At 39.7% G+C, this 19,511-nt stretch overlaps 1 long non-coding RNA gene across 1 annotated transcript in view; it reads right to left on the reverse strand.

Annotated features, from left to right (window-relative positions):
• The window catches only part of LOC121033546 (uncharacterized), a 61,369-nt gene extending 53,691 nt beyond the window's left edge, over positions 1-7,678 (reverse strand). The window contains exon 1 of the long non-coding RNA XR_005791982.1: positions 6,933-7,678. This is a non-coding gene — a long non-coding RNA (uncharacterized LOC121033546). The remainder of the gene's footprint in view (positions 1-6,932) is intronic.
• Between the last annotated feature and the right edge of the window lie 11,833 nt (positions 7,679-19,511).

Raw genomic sequence — 19,511 nt, forward strand, 5'->3', positions numbered from 1 at the left:
AGCAGATTTACGTCTGTCACCCCATTGTAACTATTAACAGCATCCCCTTTCACTCTGAAAACTACCCGGGTCTGGAATAAATTATATGGACACTCAACCTAAGAATGACAGCTCAAAGAGGCAACTGACTTATTTGATACCATCTATATATGTATTTCTGGGGTAACTTCTGCTCATTGCCCAAATCTGTGAGCACATCCAGAAATTGCTCATCCTTCTTATCCCTGGTACTTTACAAATGATGGATAAATAAAGACATTGGTTGAAGGAATGAATGGATGGGAGGAGGCCCTACTTGCTGCTGGTAATTGTGGCCTGGAATCACTGCGTTAAAATGGGAAGAGACCTTCACACTCCTCTCACTTTGTAGGTGAGGAAGCTCAGTCAGAACTATAAAGTAGCTTGCTGACTTGAAATCTCAAGATTATTACTATTCAAAGTGTGGTCAGCACACTAGTGGCAACAGAAGTACATGATAGCTTATAGACACGCAGAATCTCAGGTCCCACCCAAAGCTCATATCAACTTCTGTGAAGGACTGGAGCTTTTCCCCCACTGTCAAGCTAATAAATGAGTCTGTTACTCTCATGGATACTGACAGAGGACGCAAGACTCCTAAGCTAGAGACAAAGGATTTTATTACTCATAGTAGAGCAAGCAGCATGAGCAACCAATGCTGCTGGTTTGCACTGGGTCCACCTGCCCCTTCAAGTTCCACAGGGAAGAGGTCCAGGACACTGACTGTGACACTAATTGCATCACAGCTGAGGAACACTTAGCTTAGGGAGCTCACTGCTTTCAGAGTGAGCAGTAAGCAAGCATGTTTTTTACTTTTGGGCGGGGGGTGGGGGGGGTGGGGATGGTGCAGAGGGATTTTACCTCATCCCTCAAAGTTACTCACAGCAAAAACAACCCTAAGAAATGGCCCAGGTAACAAGGAGTCAAGGGCCTTGCATTCTTAGCATAGCCAGCAAGAACATGCAGGGTCACTCGGGGCCCCGGCACTTTACTTCTCCCAACAACCTACTGAATCAAACACTGCATTTTAACCAGATCCCTTGGTGATTTGTTTGTATATTAAAGTTTGAAAAGGTTGCTTGCCCAAAGCATCTGGAGTTTACTAATCAAGCCACTCTTGTAAGTGATGTCAGCCTAAGACTTATCACCACTGTTAGAATCCATGGCTCTTCCTCTCTGGCCTATTGGTTACTCATTCCTCAGTCATGTCTGCCTTCATCATACATTTGCATCAGGACATATCTTGAAGTATAACAGTATTTGGAAGGTGGAGGGGGAAAGAGTAAAAAAATGGCAAAGCAAAAGTGGACCTCAAAGAGAAGTCCCAAATAAGGAACTATTTTTCTCATATATCAGGAAGTCCAAAGGCAGGTAGTTCAAGCCTAATATGACAAATCCACAATGTCATTAAGAACCCATATCTCTTGCATCTCTCTGCCCTTCCATCCTTGGCATTTGACTTCCATACTCTTGACGGCAAAATGGCTATTGCATCTCCAGGCAGCACATCAGTGTTCAAGAAGGGCAAAATCCACATGCCAAATGAGTCTCCCCCTTTCTATCATTAAAATAATAATTATGGACTTCAAGCTGTACTACAAAGCTGTAATCATCAAGACAGTATGGTACTGGCATAAAAACAGACACTCACATCAATGGAACAAAATAGAGAACCCAGAAATGGACCCACAAATGTATGGCCAACTAATCTTTGACAGAGCAAGAAAGAATATCCAATGGAATAAAGACAGTCTCTTCAGCAAGTGGTGCTCGGAAAACTGGACAGCGACATATAGAAGAATGAACCTGGGCCACTTTCTTACACCATATACAAAAATAAACTCAAGATGGACGAAAGGCCTAAATGTAAGACAGGAAGCCATCAAAATCCTCGAGGAGAAAGCAGGCAAAAACCTCTTTGATCTTGGCCTCGGCAACTTCTTACTCAACACGTCTCCAGAGGCAAGGGAAACAAAAGCAAAAATGAACTACTGGGACCTCATCAAAATAAAAAGCTTCTGCACAGCAAAGGAAACAATCAGCAAAACTAAAAGGCAACCGACAGAATAGGAGAAGATATTTGCAAATGACATATCAGATAAAGGGCTAGTATCCAAAATCTATATAGAACCTATCAAAAACTCAACACACAAAAAACAAATAATCCAGTGAAGAAATGGGCAAAAGACATGAATGGACACTTCTTCAAAGACATCCAGATGGCCAACCGACACATGAAAAAATGCTCAACATCACTCATCATCAGGGAAATACAAATCAAAACCACAATGAGATACCACCTCACACCTGTCAGAATGGCTAACATTAACAACTCAGGCAACAACAGATGTTGGCGAGGATGCGGAGAAAGAGGATCTCTTTTGCATTGCTGGTGGGAATGCAAACTGGTGCAGCCACTCTGGAAAACAGTATGGAGGTTCCTCAAAAAATTGAAAAGAGAACTACCCTACGACCCTGCAATTGCACTACTAGGTATTTATCCAAGGGATACAGGTGTGCTGTTTTGAAGGGACACATGCACCCCAATGTTTATAGCAGCACTATCAACAATAGCCAAAGTATGGAAACAGCCCAAATGTCCATCGACGGATGAATGGATAAAGAAGATGTGGTGTATATATACAATGGAGTATGACTCGACAATCAAAAAGAATGAAATCTTGCCATTTGTAACTACGTGGATGGAACTAGAGGGTTATCATGCTAAGTGAAATTTGTCAGAGAAAGACAAAAATCATATGACTTCACTCATATGAGGACTTTAAGAGACAAAACAGATGAACATAAGGGAAGGGAAACAAAAATAATATAAAACTAGGGAGGGGGACAAAACATAAGAGACTCTTAAATATGGAGAACAGAGGGTTACAGGAGGGATTGGGGGGGGGGGATGGGCTAAATGGGTAAGGGGCACTAAGGAATCTACTCCTGAAATCATTGTTGCACTATATGCTAACTAATTTGGATGTAAATTTAAAAAATAAAAATAACTAAAAATAAACATTTAAGATAAAGAGTAAATTTTTTTTACAATTCTGTCTTTTCTTCGCACACAAAAAATGTTGCCAGGAGTTTAAAATACAGGACTATCCCTAGTGTCTCCCATTTTCTGGGAGCATTGGCTTAACTAGTAATTTCTGTTACATTGGCTTAACTAGTAATAATGGGCAGTTGAGGGAAATATGGGGTCCCACATACAACAGAAAGAACTACCCTACGTGATCCGGAGAAGCCTGTTGGGCTAAGTAGGAGAAAGGAAGAGCAAGAGATGTTTGATGTTGTAGGTTTGGTCTCTCCAGTGGGTGGTGAAAGGTGGATATCCATTTTGATGGCCCTGACCCTATCCAAGGAACTTCCATAAACACTTCCCATGGCAGTGCAAAATTAAATTCCTGCTTCGGTCTAGCCATGGTCTGTCCTCTCAGGCAGGCAATAAATGATAAGCTGAGTTGTGAGTCAAGACTATGACACCTTCCCCCAACAGCTCTCACCCCTCCATCTTCCTCAGCTCTTTCCTACAGGGAATTTCAGTCTGTCTGCTTGCAGGGCAGATGCTCTAAACGGAAAGTGGCTGTAGTAGGTTTAGTTAAAGCAAACTGTGCATTCAGCTTTAGCCGGTTCCTACTCACTCCAAATCCAGACACCAAAGTCACCCCCAGCCCACAGATCCCTGTGTGATAAGCTGGTTGCATCAGGTGTTGTCCTCCAATTGTTAGAGAAAAATGCCAATAATTTTAGGAGCGATGCTTTAGAAAGGCTTTTCTACTCCAAGTGTGGTCTATAGACCAGCATCATCTGGGAGCTTATTAGAAGTGCAGAATTTCCACCCTGACCTCTGATATTTTCAATAAGAAACTGCATTTTAGCAGGATCTCTGGTGACCCAAGTTCACAGTGAAATCTGAGAAGCCCAGCCTTAAATGTTAGCACATTGAGGCACCTGGGTGGCTCAGCTGGTTGTGTCCAACTTCAACTCAGGTCATGATCTTGCAGTTCTCGAGTTTGAGCCCCGCATCAGACTCTGAGCTGTCAGCACACAGCCTGAAGCCTGGTTTGGATTCTGTGTGTGAGTCTCTCTCTCTCTGCCCCTCCCAGCTTGCTCGCTCTCTCTCTCCCTCAAAATAAACAAACATTAAAAAAAAATTTTTTTTTAAGTGTTAGCACCTTAAATGACAAATCATAAATCTAGCTCTCTCTGCTCATTCAGCCACCTTATGATTATAATTTGGCTACTGCAATGGAAATGCCTATCCCAACATCCTTTTCCTTGTATCTTTAATAACAGAACCCCCTGGGGCGCCTGGGTGGCGCAGTCGGTTAAGCGTCCGACTTCAGCCAGGTCACGATCTCGCGGTCCGTGGGTTCAAGCCCCACGTCAGGCTCTGGGCTGATGGCTCAGAGCCTGGAGCCTGTTTCCGATTCTGTGTCTCCCTCTCTCTCTGCCCCTCTCCTGTTCATGCTCTGTCTCTCTCTGTCCCAAAAATAAATAAAAAGTTGAAAAAAAAATTAAAAAAAAAATAAATAACAGAACCCCAATTTTATTTGGGGAAGCAGTGTGCCTTCCCAAAAGACCACAGTTTCCAACTGCCCTTGCAGCTGGAGGAGGCCATGAGACCAGATTTTCAATGACATGTAAGTGGAAATGTTGATGGGCCTAATGAAAAGCCCCAAAACAGGTGGCATATCATTCTTTCTTCTTTCCTCCTAACTGCTGCTGACACATGAACATCATGACTGGCCTTCATCAGTCATCTTGGAACATGAAGTGGCCTGGAGCATGGAAGTCACAGCCTGAGGATGGCAGAATAAAAAGGTAAAAGCTTATATCCAGATGATACACTGAAATTACTATATCAGCCTGGAGTTGAATATGTACAGACTTCTTCTATGGAAAAGAGAACTCTGTCTGGGTTAAGCCACTGTACTTTGGGATTTTGTGTTATAGGTTGCTGTTCTCGTTTAAGTGTCTAGAACTTACTGACCAAAAACCGAAAAAAAAAAAAAAAAGCAAACATTCAGCCCCTCAACGGTTAAATCTCTTCTTGTAAATTAATAAAAGGAGATTCTGCTTTCTACACCAGTCTCTCTGAACTCTGACAATGTGACTTGGTCCCTGAGAAATGATCTGGTGACTGTGTGTTGGCACAGGGGAGTAAGGGTGACGGTTGAGGAGGACTACCAGGTGGCCAGCGGATCCCTCTCCAGACAGCACCCCTCTCTCTTGCCTTTCATTTTCTTCTAACATTACTATGTACTTTTGGTGAGAAAAAAGAGAAAGAAAAGGCCTAAATAATTCCAGATGGAAAAATCCACTATTCAATAACCTCTAAGAATCAATGTATATATAAACTGTTTTCTAGGTTATGAAGAGTTAACTGGTTTTTGTGTATATGTCAATGTTCTACACAGAACTATTGTTCTAATCTTTTTTTAAAAGAGAGAGAGAGAGTGAGTGGGGGAGAGGGGCAGAGGGAGAAAGAGGAAAGAGAGAGAATATTAAGCAGTCTCCACGCTCAGTGTGGAGCGTGACATGTGGCTTGATCCCATGACCCTGGGATCATGACCTGAGCCGAAATGGAGAGTCAGACGCTCAACTGACTAAGCCACCCAATTTTGATATCTTAAATTCCAAACTACAGTGATATTTGTTTTATGCTTTATACCTTACAAAGCCTTTTCACATACTCAGTCTTATTTAATCTTCAATAGCTTTGTAAGAAGGTATTTGATCCACCCATTTATATACAAGGAAACTAAGATTCAGAGAGGTTAAGTAATGTGCCCAAGACACACAGCTAGGAAGTAGCAGTTATTTCATCAGGCTCCTTGCCACAGTGCCACACTCCCCTAATCCTATGCAGGGATTCACTTAATGGGGCCAGAGGATATGTGGAGGGGATATACTGGGCAAGTGGCAGATAGCGTCCTCTTTAATCATGCCATATAGACTTTGCATATTTATATACACTGTATCCTACATACACTGGCTGCAAGCTGGCTTAGTTTTTCCTTTCGGAAGAAAGGAGCTGGAAGGAGCATGAGATTACCTGCTGTTATACAACTCGTCCCTCAGATGAAGATCCAGAGAAATGAAATAATTTATCTAAGATCTTAGGGTTAGATACAGGTCTTAGACTATATCCCCAAACTCCTTACCTCCAGGAAAGTGAATTCTCCTCCAGAAATATCCCCATGATTCTCAGTAAATTCTGAGGAGATCATGTTACCACAGCAATGTTTTGACCAAAATAAAGAAGTATCCTTGGTTTAGTATATCAAGATGCAACTCTGGTTGCTAGCTAAATCTGGCCCAGACTTGTACCGTTTAACACCAAAATGAATCACTGGCTGTTCTGGGACACACGTATTAGTAAGGGAATTAGTCCACTTAGAAGCCACAGCAGCTATGGTCTTAAGTCAGCACATTTGAACTACCTTGAATTTATATTTGAAAAATGTCTAAAATCAATCACCACATAGCTTTAGACATAAATATTACTCTACAGAGCTGTAGACACAAAACCAGTTTCCTAGGGGTGCCTGGGTGGCTCAGTTGGTTAAGTGTCCAACGTTGGCTCAAGTCATGATCTCACAGTTCATGAGTTCGAGCCCAGCATTTGTGCTGACAGCTCGAAGCCTGGAGCCTGCTCGGATTCTCTCTCTTTTTCTGCCCCTCCCCTGCTTGCGCTAGGTCTCAGTCTCTCACTCTCTCAAAAATAAACATTAAAAAAAATAAAAATAAATAAACAGTTTCCTATGTAATCCTGAAACTGCCAACTTCTCTTGCAGTATAGAAACATCCAGCTGTTTCTTCAACTGAGCACCAGAGGAGGAAGCAGACTTATCATAAGACTTCACATTAGATAAAAAAAAAAAAAAAAAAAAAATCCATACCTTTAGATGTCAGAAGCACCTTCAGTGTGTCCAGGTGTCCCCACTACAGGAGGCAGGTTAGGCAGTGACGAATTGGTCAACCAACTGTCTGAAACAGAGCATCCCCATTTGTAGCACTTGCTTATATCCATGGTGCAGATGCACAGCCAATTTCAGGCCACCAACGTGATTGTCACTGAACACAGAGTTGGGAAGAGGTGCACACATTTGCTCCAGCACTCTGAGAGACAAGGACCAAGACTGACTGGGAGATCAGTCACTTCTCTCTCATTCCAGGGCATCTGCTCCCTGTCCAGATCATCAGGCATAGTTGGCTACATTATTTAATATTTTTGTTCTTTTTTGTGCTTTGTTTTTTGGTCCATTCATTTATTCAAGTACATGCAAGTGAAATGTACTTCTGATCTTTCTCTCCCTCAGTTGGGAACAGGCAAAATCCTTTACACTTTCATGCTCAAAGTTGACCACTTGGATGCTATTCACCCAGGTCACTTGGGGACCAAAGGTTCCCTGATGGCCAGGCTGAACTTAAGAAACATAGAAGAACATGCTTGCCATCTCGACCTCAGCCTCTGCCATACTCCCAGATTCCTTATTACCTTTGTCCCTGCAGGTAAACAGAATGAGGAGTCAGGTTCACGCTGGCAGCAATTTTAATATCCCCAACCTGCAAAATGTGTGGATGTTAAAACTTTATTTTCCATCATTTTTACTATGTTAGTGGATATTATTTATGCAAGGCAATATATAAAGAAATATTAGCTGTATCACACTAAAAAGAAAAAACAGAATTATAGATTTTGGATACTAACCCTTTATCCAATATGTCATTTGCAAATACCTTCTCCCATTTTGTCAGTTGCCTTTTAGTTTTGTTGTTTCCTTTGCTGGGCAGAAGCTTTTTATCTTGATGAGGTCCCAATAGTTCATTTTTGCCTCTGTTTCCCTTGCCTCCAGAGACATGTCTAGAAAGAAGCTGTTGCAGCCAATGTCAAAGAGGTTGCTGCCTGTTTTCTCCTATATGACTTTGATGGTTTCCTGTCTTAAATTTAAGTCTTTTACCTATTTGAGTTTTATTTTTGTGTATGGTGTAAGAAAGTGGTCCAGTTTCATTCTTTTGCATGTCGCTGTCCAGTTTTCCCAGCATGATGTGCTGAAAAGACAGTCTTTTTTCATTGAATAATCTTTCCTGCTTTGTCAAAGATTAGTTGGCCATACATTTGTGAGTCCAATTCTGGGTTCTCTATTCTGTTCCATTGATGTGAATGTCTGTTTTTGTGCCAGTACCATACTGTCTTGATGATTACAGCTTTGTAGTATAGCTTGAATTCTGGGATTGTGATGCCTCCTGCTTTGGTTTTCTTTTTCAAGATTGCTTTGGCTATTTGGGTCTTTTCTGGCTCCATACAAATTTTAGAATTATTTGTTCTAGCCCTGTGAAAAATACTGAGGTTATTTTGATAGCAATTGCATCCCCAATGTTTATAGCAGCACTTTCAACAATAGCCAAATTATGGAAAGAGCCCAAATGTCCATCAACTGATGAATGGATAAAGAAAATGTGGTGTATACACACACACACACACACACACACACACACACACGCATACACACACACATACACACACTGGAATATTACTCATCAATCAAAAAGAATGAAAGCTTGCTATTTACAACAACGTGGATGGAACTAGAATGTATTATGCTAAGCGAAATAAGTTAGTTAGAGAAAGACAAATATCATATGATTTCACTCATATGTGGAATTTAAGAAACAAAACGGATGAACACAGGGGAAGGGAAGGAAAAATGAGATAAAAACAGAGAGGGAGGCAAACCATAAGAGACTCTTATATACAGAGAACAAACTGAGGGTTGCTGGAGGCGGAGGGGGGGGTGGTAGGGGATGGGCTAGGTGGGAGATGGGCAATAAGGAGGGAACTGTTGGGATGAGCACTGGGTGTTGTATGTAAGTGATGAATCACTGGGTTCTACTCCTGAAACCAATACTACACTGTATGTTAACTTGAATTTAAATAAGTTAATTTAAAAAAAATAAAAATAATAATTCATAAAAGAAATCAGAATCAGTGTAAAAATATTTTAAATTTTTTATTTTTGGCAAGAATATTCTTGATCTTTTTGATGAGGTTAACATACATATGTATGTATAATGTACATTAAACTTAAATGTACAGCTTAATGAATTTTTACCTAGGTACACACACATAACTACCATCTAGATCAAGAACTAGAACATTCCCAGGATCTTCCTCTTGCTCCTTCCTAATCAATATGCACTCCCTCAACCAACCCCAGACATTTCACTGTTTGTTGGTTTGTTTGTTTTTAAGATATTTCCTAACCATGGACTCATAAAATGGCAGAACTGATCCAAAATGCTTATAGTACTGATGACACAGTGGAAACTCAGTAGCTAAGTGATCCTCTCAAGGTGATTAATTTGCTGTCTGGGCTGATTCTAGAACTTAGAACCCAATTCTAGTCCAGTGGTTCTTAAAGTGCTTCCCCCAAACGGGCAGGACAACATCACATGAAAACTAGTTAGAAATGTAAATTCTTATCTACTCCTCACTCCTACCCACTGAATCAGAAACTCTGAGGAAGGGCTCTGTGATCTGCGTCTGAACATGCATGCTCTCTAGCTGATTCTCATGCTCACTCAGGTTTGAGACACTGGACTACACCAAAGTCTATAAATCAAATATTAATTAGAGTTCACAAAGTTCTCGTTAATTGTGAAATTTTACTTAATATCAGACATAGGCTAATTTTAAGGGATATTTAGGAAGCATGGATACCCATCTATACTAGAAAATCAATAAAAAAAAAAATACCCAGTAGTAGAATGGTGTGGAAAATAATATGAGTTCTGCTATTCATTAGCCATACAACTTGGACAAGACCCTCTACCTCTTTGAGCCCTAGTTGTTTCTAGGTGTAAAATGACTCTAGTATGTCAGCTCCTAGATTGAATCTTGACCGTGCTTATATTTTGTTTGATCTGCCCAGAAATCTGGCTGGTTTGTCTGCTTGTTTGTTTTAAACTAATTGCTACGATAGGAGCAGTTAGTAGTCATCAAATATCTGACTTCTCCTTTTCATTTCCCTGCCTTCTTTGGAATCAAGCAACCCCACCTCATCAATGGCCTGTGAAATGAAATGCTGTATGTTACTTCCTGGCCAAGGTACCTAAGAGCTGGTGTGCACCTTTATCTCTTCCTTCCCCTGCAGTGGGGCCTTGGAAACCATATACTGAGTTGGCAGCATCATAAGATAAAGGGATCCTGGTTCCTTGAGTCACCAGATGGAGGAAAATTCTGGCCACCTGCATGTGATTCTGTATGGTGTGCTTTTTGTATGGGGAATTGGTCACATTATTTTTAAATTTGGGAAATTTTACACATACACAAAATCTGTATTCCTGACTCGTCTTAAGAATGAGAAGAGGGTCAACTGGGTGGCCCAGTTGATTAAGCATCTGACTTCAGCCCAGGTCATGATCTCATGGTTCGTGGGTTGGAGCCCTGCATCAGGCTCTGTGCTGACAGCTGGAGCCTGGAGCCAACTTTGGATTCTGTGTCTCCCTCTCTCTCTCTGCCCCTCCCCTTTTCATGCTCTCTCTCTCTCTCAAAAATGAATGTTAAAAAAAATAAAAAGACGATCTGGCAATGCTGGGCTTGAATTCCTAAATAGCAATAATTGTCTAGAGCTGGGTGATGCCTCCCCATCTTGCACTCATTTTCCCCAATGTCCTCACCATTTCCTCTAGAAGACATTTCCTTTAAGAAGCCCCAACAATACAGCTGAATGTAAGTTGCCACTTGACATCATTGTTGTAGTCATTTTCTTATAATCAAGAGGAAAGTGAAATATCTGTGTATGCATATTCCTAACAAAAATAACAAAAGTGGGGAAATTAAATACAGATCATGAGGGTTATGTGAAATTACAAGCGAGCAGTGTTCTTTGCGGAAGAGGAGAGAACATTTCTAAATGTTTAATGTTCAAAGTGTGGCCATGTCAAAAGAAGGCAATTTAATGTGCTATTCTGAAGTGGCCTATAGGAAGAGCTGGGTGTCGGGCAAAAATGCCTGCTAAAAATTAACTAAAAAATAGGGCTTAAATTTCAACAGAGGTTCTTTTTGAGAATAAAATACTGTACTTCTGTGAATATAGTTACATATGAAATGAGAAAATTATACCCTACTTGCTTCATTCATTTGCCTGCCTAGTCCCTAGAGGCATTTGATTCTGAGGATTGAAGGGGAGAGAACAAATGAAGAATACCTAACATGGTATGCAGAATATACAGCTTGGTGCCTGGCATGTAGCTGACTCCAAAAATGTTAGTTTCCTTTCACTTAGTTTATTTATCTTGATCGCAGAAAAGAATACTGGAATCTATTTCCAACTTTACTCTAAAGTCCAACAGTTCAATGTGTACATACAATCAAGAAGACCAACAAACTGGGCCACTTCCAACAAGGTGAGGAGAATCAGAGGGGAGAGCAAAGCAGGAAGGGAGTGACTTCTTTATCAAGAGAGAAGAGATTTTAATTCCTTGGTCTGAAAAAACAAAGGTTTGACAAGAGACATGATCAAAACGATGAAGTCTTAGATGCAAGGTGTAGAAGGTAAGGCTGTTGTTCAGTATATATTTCCCCCATCTCTTTCCCTCCCCACCTCCATGGGAAAATAGTACTTCCCAATCCCATGGATGTCAGACTTGGCCATATGGCTTGTTTTGGCCAATGGAATGTGCCCTCTGGAAGCTTCTGACCTCCACCAGGAGAAGAGCATGGTCTAGTCTTCAGCCTGGACCACAGAATAAGCCCCATGGAGCAGATACACAATCTGGAACCAATTTACACTGACCTGCAGACCCACAGCAATCAATATGTGATTAGTGTTGTATGCCACTGAATTTGGGAGTACCCTTTTATTCTGCCTTAACTTCAGCAGAAGTTCACCACTATGGAAGGTGTATATGATGAAGGACTTTCCTAATCCCCCAAATGCCAGGACTAGGCATCTAGAAATTGTTCTATCTGAAACTTTAAAAGAGAAATCATTTTTATTTGGTACCTCTTCTTCAAAGCTCCCAATCTTAACTTAGATGCCCCTTCTCTCCATTGCCCCGAACTGTTTCGTTTTAGCCATACACTGTAGGTAGATTTTCCCCATCTAATTATTCCCTCAAAATGATCTGTCCTTTGAGCCATGCCTTCAGTTTTGTTTTCTCTCTAATAAAAATAATGAAGGCTAATAAGGGCTCCTGGGTGGCTCAGTCGGTTAAACGTCCAACTTCAGCTCAGGTCATGATCTCCCACCCTGTGAGTTTGAGCCCCACATCAGGCTCTGTGCTAACAGCTCAGAGCCTGGAGCCTGCTTTGGATTCTGTGTCTCCCTCTCTCTCTGCCCCTCCCTCACTCATGCTCTGTCTCTCAAAAAATAAATAAACATTAAAAAAAATTTTTTTTAAATAATGAAGGCTAATAATAAATAGCACTTTCTATGTGGCAGGCATTGTTCTAAGTGCTTGGCAAAATTTAACTCATTCAATTTTCACAGCCATCCTATGTGGTTAAGTACTACTAATATCTACATTTCATAGATGTATAAACTGAGGCATACAGCAGTTGAGTAATGGTCCCAAATAACATAGAGTTAGTAAGTGGAAGAGTAAGGGTTCAACTCAGGTAGTTTGCCCTTAGAATCCAAACTGTTCCCCCTTGTTTTCTCCTTCTCCCATAGTGATGAGTTATATGGATAAACTAATGTACATTAATTTGTTATCCAATGCTAGTTTGTTATTTCCTCAGCTAATATAAGACCATAATTCATTATATGTGTAGAGAGCCCCGAGGAAATGAATCTAATAATGGAATGTTGCCCTTATGACAAGCCATTAAGGAGATGATTTGAGGGTGATATTTTTTCTCATGATCACAAACACTCTAAATGAAAGCCAAAGAATTAGCAAACTGAAAACTTGAAAGAAGTAATTTTGTTGGGGGGTCAGGGGGAGGAGTGAATCCTGTCTTTTGATGGCTTGTGAGGAACACGAGTTGGGTCAATGAAAACCCAAATGCCGATTAGGAGCTTTCCCATTCTAAAAGGGTGAGGTAAGTTGGATTAAATTCTCCTTGTGGAGGCTGGGCAGTCCTTCTCCAGGATTTCAGGTTCCACCTCCTCATGCCTGTTTGGATCTTGGCTCAGTGGTTGTAAGGCAGCTTCAGCCGTATCATCCCTGCATCATGTCTACATATAAAACACCATTTCTTTAGAAGTTCCCGCAAAAATATCAATGAGACCAAGCACGTGATTGTTTCATTTTTACTAAAAGCATGTTAAGACACAGAGAAAGTGGGGGGTGCCTGGCTGGCTCAGTCGGAAGAGCAGGTGACTCTTGATCTTGGGATTGTGAGTTCAAGCCCCACACTGGGTATAGAGATTACTTAAATAAACTTAAAAAAAAAAAAAAAAAAAGAGGGGTGCCTGGGTGGCTCAGTTGATTGAGCTTCCGACTTTGGCTCAGGTCATGATCTCACAGTTCGTGAGTTCAAGCTCCACATCGTGTTCTGTGCTGACAGCTCAGAGCCTGGAGCTTCAGATTCTGTTTCTCCCTCTCTTTCTGCCCTTCCCCCCACTCATGCTCTGTGTGTGTGTGTGTGTGTGCGTGTCTCTCTCTCTCTCTCTCAAAAATAAACATTAAAAATTAAAAAAAAAAAGGCACAGAGGAAGGGATCATATCACAGACTACACAGCCATCTGTCATCTCATGAGGCCCCAACCAGTTCCGCAGGTCACACTTTTTTCAAAAATACTTACACCCTCTATGGGGGCTTTTGGTAGGCAGTCCCCCAGGTCTGGCTGCTTCTCTCAAATGAAAAAGCCACCAACCCATCTGTTCCTCTAGCTTTCAGCAAGTCTTTCCCCTAGAATTCTGATAAATCCAAAAATCTCTATCTTGTTACAGTAAAAAATATTAAGAAAAACAGTGAGCTAAAATAACCTGATTTCCCACAAGAAAATCTATAAGGTATTGGAATGAATAAAAGAGTACAGCAAAATTGGTAGATATAGGCTCAATACTTAAAGACCAATAGCATGCCCCCGCATATATACATAACCTTATTATTACACTAATAATCATAAATAAATGAATCAACATATATTTACAAAGATGCCATTTAGCCTATTTGCAAAAACTATAGGGCATCTAGTGATAATTGTAACAGAAGATGTTTAATAGAACAACCTAACTATTCCTCTGAGGGATAGTGAGTTAATTAATAAAGTGTGGTTTATTCAGACAGAATTCTATATCGCAATTAAAATGAATGATCCAATGGTGCACCTGGATGGCTCAGTCGGTTAAGCATCAGACTTCAGCTCAGGTCATGATCTTGCGGTTTGTGAGTTTGAGCCCCATGTCGGGCTCTGTACTGACAGCTCAGAGCCTGGAGCCTGCTTTGGGTTCTGTGTCTCCCTTTTTCTTTGTTCCTCCACGCTCGCACTCTGTCTCTCTCTCAAAAATAAACAAACATTAAAAAATTAAAAAATAAATAAAGTGAATGATTCAAAACCCACCTATACGTCTACATGGCTCCATCTTGAAAATATAACAGTGAAAAAAGCGATTTGCAAAATTTACACATTGTATAATTCATGTAAAAATTTAAAACACACAGAACAATTGACTGTATGAATAGATATCTGTATGAGAACTAAGTTCACCTATTTTTAAGACAAAAACCGACGAAGAAAGGATCGGAAAAGTATGGGAGTAGCGTGGGCTTTCTTTAAAAAATTCTAAGAGGATTGTATACCTTATATTTATACCATATGTCAAATATATTCAATGAAAGAAAATTCTAAGAGGTGAAAACTTTCTGTGGTGCTATTACATTACTTTTATATCATGTATATATTGTATTACTAATACATACTGATATGTTACTAGATATATTTTATTTTTTGATATTTATATACTTGAAATATTTTATAATTAGAAATTAAAATGGAAATTTCATATGGGTTCAAGAAAGATTTCAATGAGATAACATTGAAAAGATGTTCATCTTCTTTAATAACTTTACTTTTACTCTTATCATGCGTATTTTTAAATGTCCAAACCAAAAAAGAAAGAAGGTTTGGCCCTTAGCAGAAGTTAGAGAGACTAACCAAATGTTGTAAAATAAGAGATTAAATTCCTTGACTGAAATTTTATCACCATAGCAGATTAGATGTGCAATAACTTGCCTGTATTTTGAGAGGTTTTTAGGTAATCATGAGACAGGGCAAGTTCCTAATACCCCAGCCCCTGAGTTTTCATATCTAGTGGCTGAACTGTGAAGTCCCTTCCAGTTTTAAAGTTTTTGAGACCTTTGTGAGAGCCTTGACCTCAGACCAGCTTATCAGGAGTGCCCTGCTCCTGGCTACAGTGAAAAGCAGCGTCTCTCTCTCTCTCTCTGTCAGCTAGAAAGAATTAAGCAGGGAAGCCTCAGAATACAGAGGACAATGTGGAGCAGAAATCAATACCTACACTTGGCAAACCAATTAGGACCCAGTGGGAGACCTGAGAGGAGGGCTACTGACTGTGAAGGTCAGTCCAGCAGGTAAGACAATGATTGTTCTGCCCCCTTTGACAATAGCAATGGTTAGGGAACAAGTGTATTTACTTTGTTCTTAAGTGTGGGGCTATGTATACCTTACTGCTTGTTGTAAAAATTGTATGGCAATTTAAATATAAATTTAATAGCTGCATTTTTGTTTGAAATGATTATTATAGTGAAACTATGGTTGTTGGTTTTTTTTCAAGAAAAAGAACCATTCCGATTCTGTGTCTCCCTCTCTCTCTCTGCCTCTCCCCCGTTCATGCTCTGTCTCTCTCTGTCCCAAAAATAAATAAACGTTGAAAAAAAAATTAAAAAAAAATAATAAGAAAAAGAACCATTATTTTTTAAAGATATATATTGAAATATTTGTGGATGAAATAATGCCATGTCTTGGATTCCTTTAAAATAATTCAGAGACAGAGGAAGAGGGTGAGAGTCAAACTAAGACTGGCCATGTGCTGATAACTACTGAAGCTTAGAGATGGGTATGTGGGGTCCATTAAACATCTCTATTGTGATACGTTTTTAATTTTCCATACTAAAAAAAGTAAAAGTCACACTAGTAAGATCCAATGTTTCATGAGCTAGCTTCTTTTCTGAGTTACCTACACTTGCAGAAATTCTACTCACTGTGACTTTATTTTTTTATTTTTAAAGATTTTATTTTTGAGCAATCTCTACACCCACCATGGGGCTCAAACTCACAACTCCAAGAAGAGTCGCATGCTGAACCAGCTAGGCGTCCCCACCTCCTGTGAGGTTAGGCCCACTACCTGCCTGGGGCATTTTCCCAATCGGTTCCCACAACATCTGGTATGAATTGACTTGCTTGGCACACAATGACAAACTTTTAAAACAATGTTGAAGTTGATTTCATAATAACAGAATTCTAATAAGTTTTTAAAGAAAATTGGAATTTTCAGCTCTTTCGGGAAGGGAAACGGTCAGTCGCCCATACTGGAGGGACCAAGAAAGCATTTTTCATTTTTTATGAACTGAATTTAGATTTGTGAAGTACCTGCAATATTTTGTACTTAATGAAAATTTATTTAATTAGAAATGCATATTATTATTTCCATGTCAGAGACAAGGAAGCTTGACCTTGCCAAGGTCATACTGCTAACATGTATGCAGCCAGGATTCCAGTCCATAACTGGATAAATCCAAAGCCTATGTTCTTTCCACTGCATACCCTTGGTTTGTGGTCCAGCAGTACAGATACCAACCTGGAAGCTTGTTAGAGATGTAGACTCACAGGCGCCACCCCAGGCTTACTAAACCAGAATCTGCATTTTAACAAGGCTACTGGGGAAGTGGGGAACACTTAAACCATTTGAACACTGAGGAACTCTGTTCTACAGAACACCTTATAAATATGTCTCAAATAAGAGTAAATATTCCTGCTAACACATATAGAGTCCTCACTATATGTCAGATTTTATTTACTTTTTTGACAATTCTATTAGACTTGAGCAAACTAAGGCTTCAACGTTTAAACAACTTCAAGGACACACAGTAAGTGGTAGAGTTGAGATCAGAACTGAAATTGGTCTGTTTCTGGTGCCTGGACTATAACCCATTTCACATTTGCCTCACTCTAAACACAGAATCCAAATATTTTATTTCATCTAAATGATGCGAATTAGGTGTCTATATCACTCAGTTTATCATTAACATTGTTTAATCTACTACTTAGGTTCGATGATATGGACAGAGTCTAAAATGTCAGACTCAGTATGATACTGCTGCTATTTAAAATTTTAAACCATGGGCACCTGGGTGACTCGGTTAACTCTCCGACTTTGGCTCAGGTCATGATCTCACGGCTACATGAGTTCAAGCCCCACATCAGGGGCTCTCAGCACAGAGCCTTCTTTGGATCCTCTCTCTGTCCCTCCCTCGTTCGCACTGTCACTCTCTCAGAAAAATAAACATTTTTTAAAAATTAGAATTTTATTTTTTTAATTTTATTTTTTTAATGTTTATTTTTGAGAGAGCATGAGCGGGGGAGGGGCAGAGAGAGAGGGAGACACAGAATCTAAAGCAGGCTCCATCCTGGCTCTGAGCTGTCAGTACAGAGCACCACACGGGGCTCAAATTCACAAGCTATGAGGTTACGACCTGAGCCAAAGTCGGACGTTTAACTGACTGAGCTACCCAGGCACCCCTCAAAAAATTAAAATTTTAAACCATGAGATCATATGGTTAATACATTTCCTAGTCTAGAGCTAGTATATGAAAAATAATATATGTGCATTTATGTGTGTTTATGTATATAAACACACATTAACACTATAAAATATGCGTATAAACAAAGATACATAAACACACACATATATAGATATGTACCTATTTACATATATCAAGGTGCAAATTCCAGTGGGTTATCTGGCTATTCCTCATTTACCAATGGATGAACTGAAATATAAGATGAGGTTCACCTAAATTTACCGAGGAAAGATCAGAAAGGACATTCTGCTTCTTGATTTCACTTTTACATTACTAGGCAACTCTATGTTTTCCAGTAGTAAAAAGTTAAGGATCACTAGACTCTCCTTAAACAACTCTTTGATCTTATAGAGTGTCAAATAACTGATTATTTTGCTTAAAAGAAACTTCCCACTCGGCAATTCTTTGATCTTCTGCCATCTGCGGAAAAAAGAAACATATATAATGCTTTTGTTGGTACAGACTATAATAGGTTATACTTCTGGGCTTACTTTTAGTAAAAGCACCAAGAAAGTATAATTAGTTCTAGACTAAAGCAGACTAAATTGTTATGAATATGATACCACCTGCAGTTACAAAAGGCAGCATATTTCTTTTTTTTTTTTAATTTTAACGTTTATTTATTTTTGAGACAGAGAGAGACAGAGCATGAACAGGGGAGGGGCAGAGAGAGAGGGAGACACAGAATCCGAAACAGGCTCCAGGCTCCGAGCTGTCAGCACAGAGCCAGATGCGGGGCTCGAACTCACGGACCGTGAGATCATGACCTGAGCCGAAGTCGGATGCTTAACTGACCGAGCCACCCAGGCGCCCCAAGGCGGCATATTTCTAAAAATACCAGGGAGTTTCATATTTTTTCCATTTTGTCTCATGTAGAGCACCAAAGCAGAAAAACTTAATGATCTTTATTGTCTCATGTTTGCAGATCTCAATCTATGAAATCCGTTACTAGATATCTTCTCCTGTAGGAAGTAAGGAGGGTGGCAGAGTGTAACACTGGAAACCTAAGAAGTGACATTAAAATCACTATTTTTTTTTTAAAAAAGGTAATGGAATTGAACTTCAGAGTATTAGAGTATTTAATCACAAGGAAATGCAATCTTCCAAAAATATATGTAATAAATATCCAACTAACTATAATCAGTGAACCTCTCTTCTTCTCAGTGGTAAAGAACAGATTAAAACCACAATGGCAACTAAGCATTCTAAAAATCCTATTATGTATTTTAAAATGTATAAGCAGTGAATTACAACATTTAGATGAAGAGTAAACATTCTTTTAGCCTAGAAGATAAGTCTCTTTGCTTTCCCTGTGCATTGCACTGACTATCCATGAATGTGAATTGATTTACACATTGTTCCCTTTCATTCATCACCATTTTCCAGAAATGGATAGGGATATCATAGCAAGGGGCTGAGTTTGAAATGAAAAGCCAATTTTAACTATCACCTCACCCTGGAATTTAAAACATATTCAGGAGGTATTCTTTTTCAATGATAAATTTCTAAGAAAATGAAAATTTTTTTCTCTATAAAATTTAATCCTAAAGTATGCTTGTACACAAACACATACATTTACACACACAGTATTTATTGTTTAAAGGGATGTGGGTTTCACTTGAGACCTAGAAATAGAGGAGATTCCCTTTCTAGTGTTTTCTATGAAGGAAAAACAAAAATGCCAAGAGTCTATTTCTCCTGTCAG

This window comes from Herpailurus yagouaroundi, unplaced genomic scaffold (genome assembly GCF_014898765.1).
Source record: "Herpailurus yagouaroundi ecotype Mexico unplaced genomic scaffold, PumYag 159, whole genome shotgun sequence".
Taxonomy (NCBI): domain Eukaryota; kingdom Metazoa; phylum Chordata; class Mammalia; order Carnivora; family Felidae; genus Herpailurus; species Herpailurus yagouaroundi.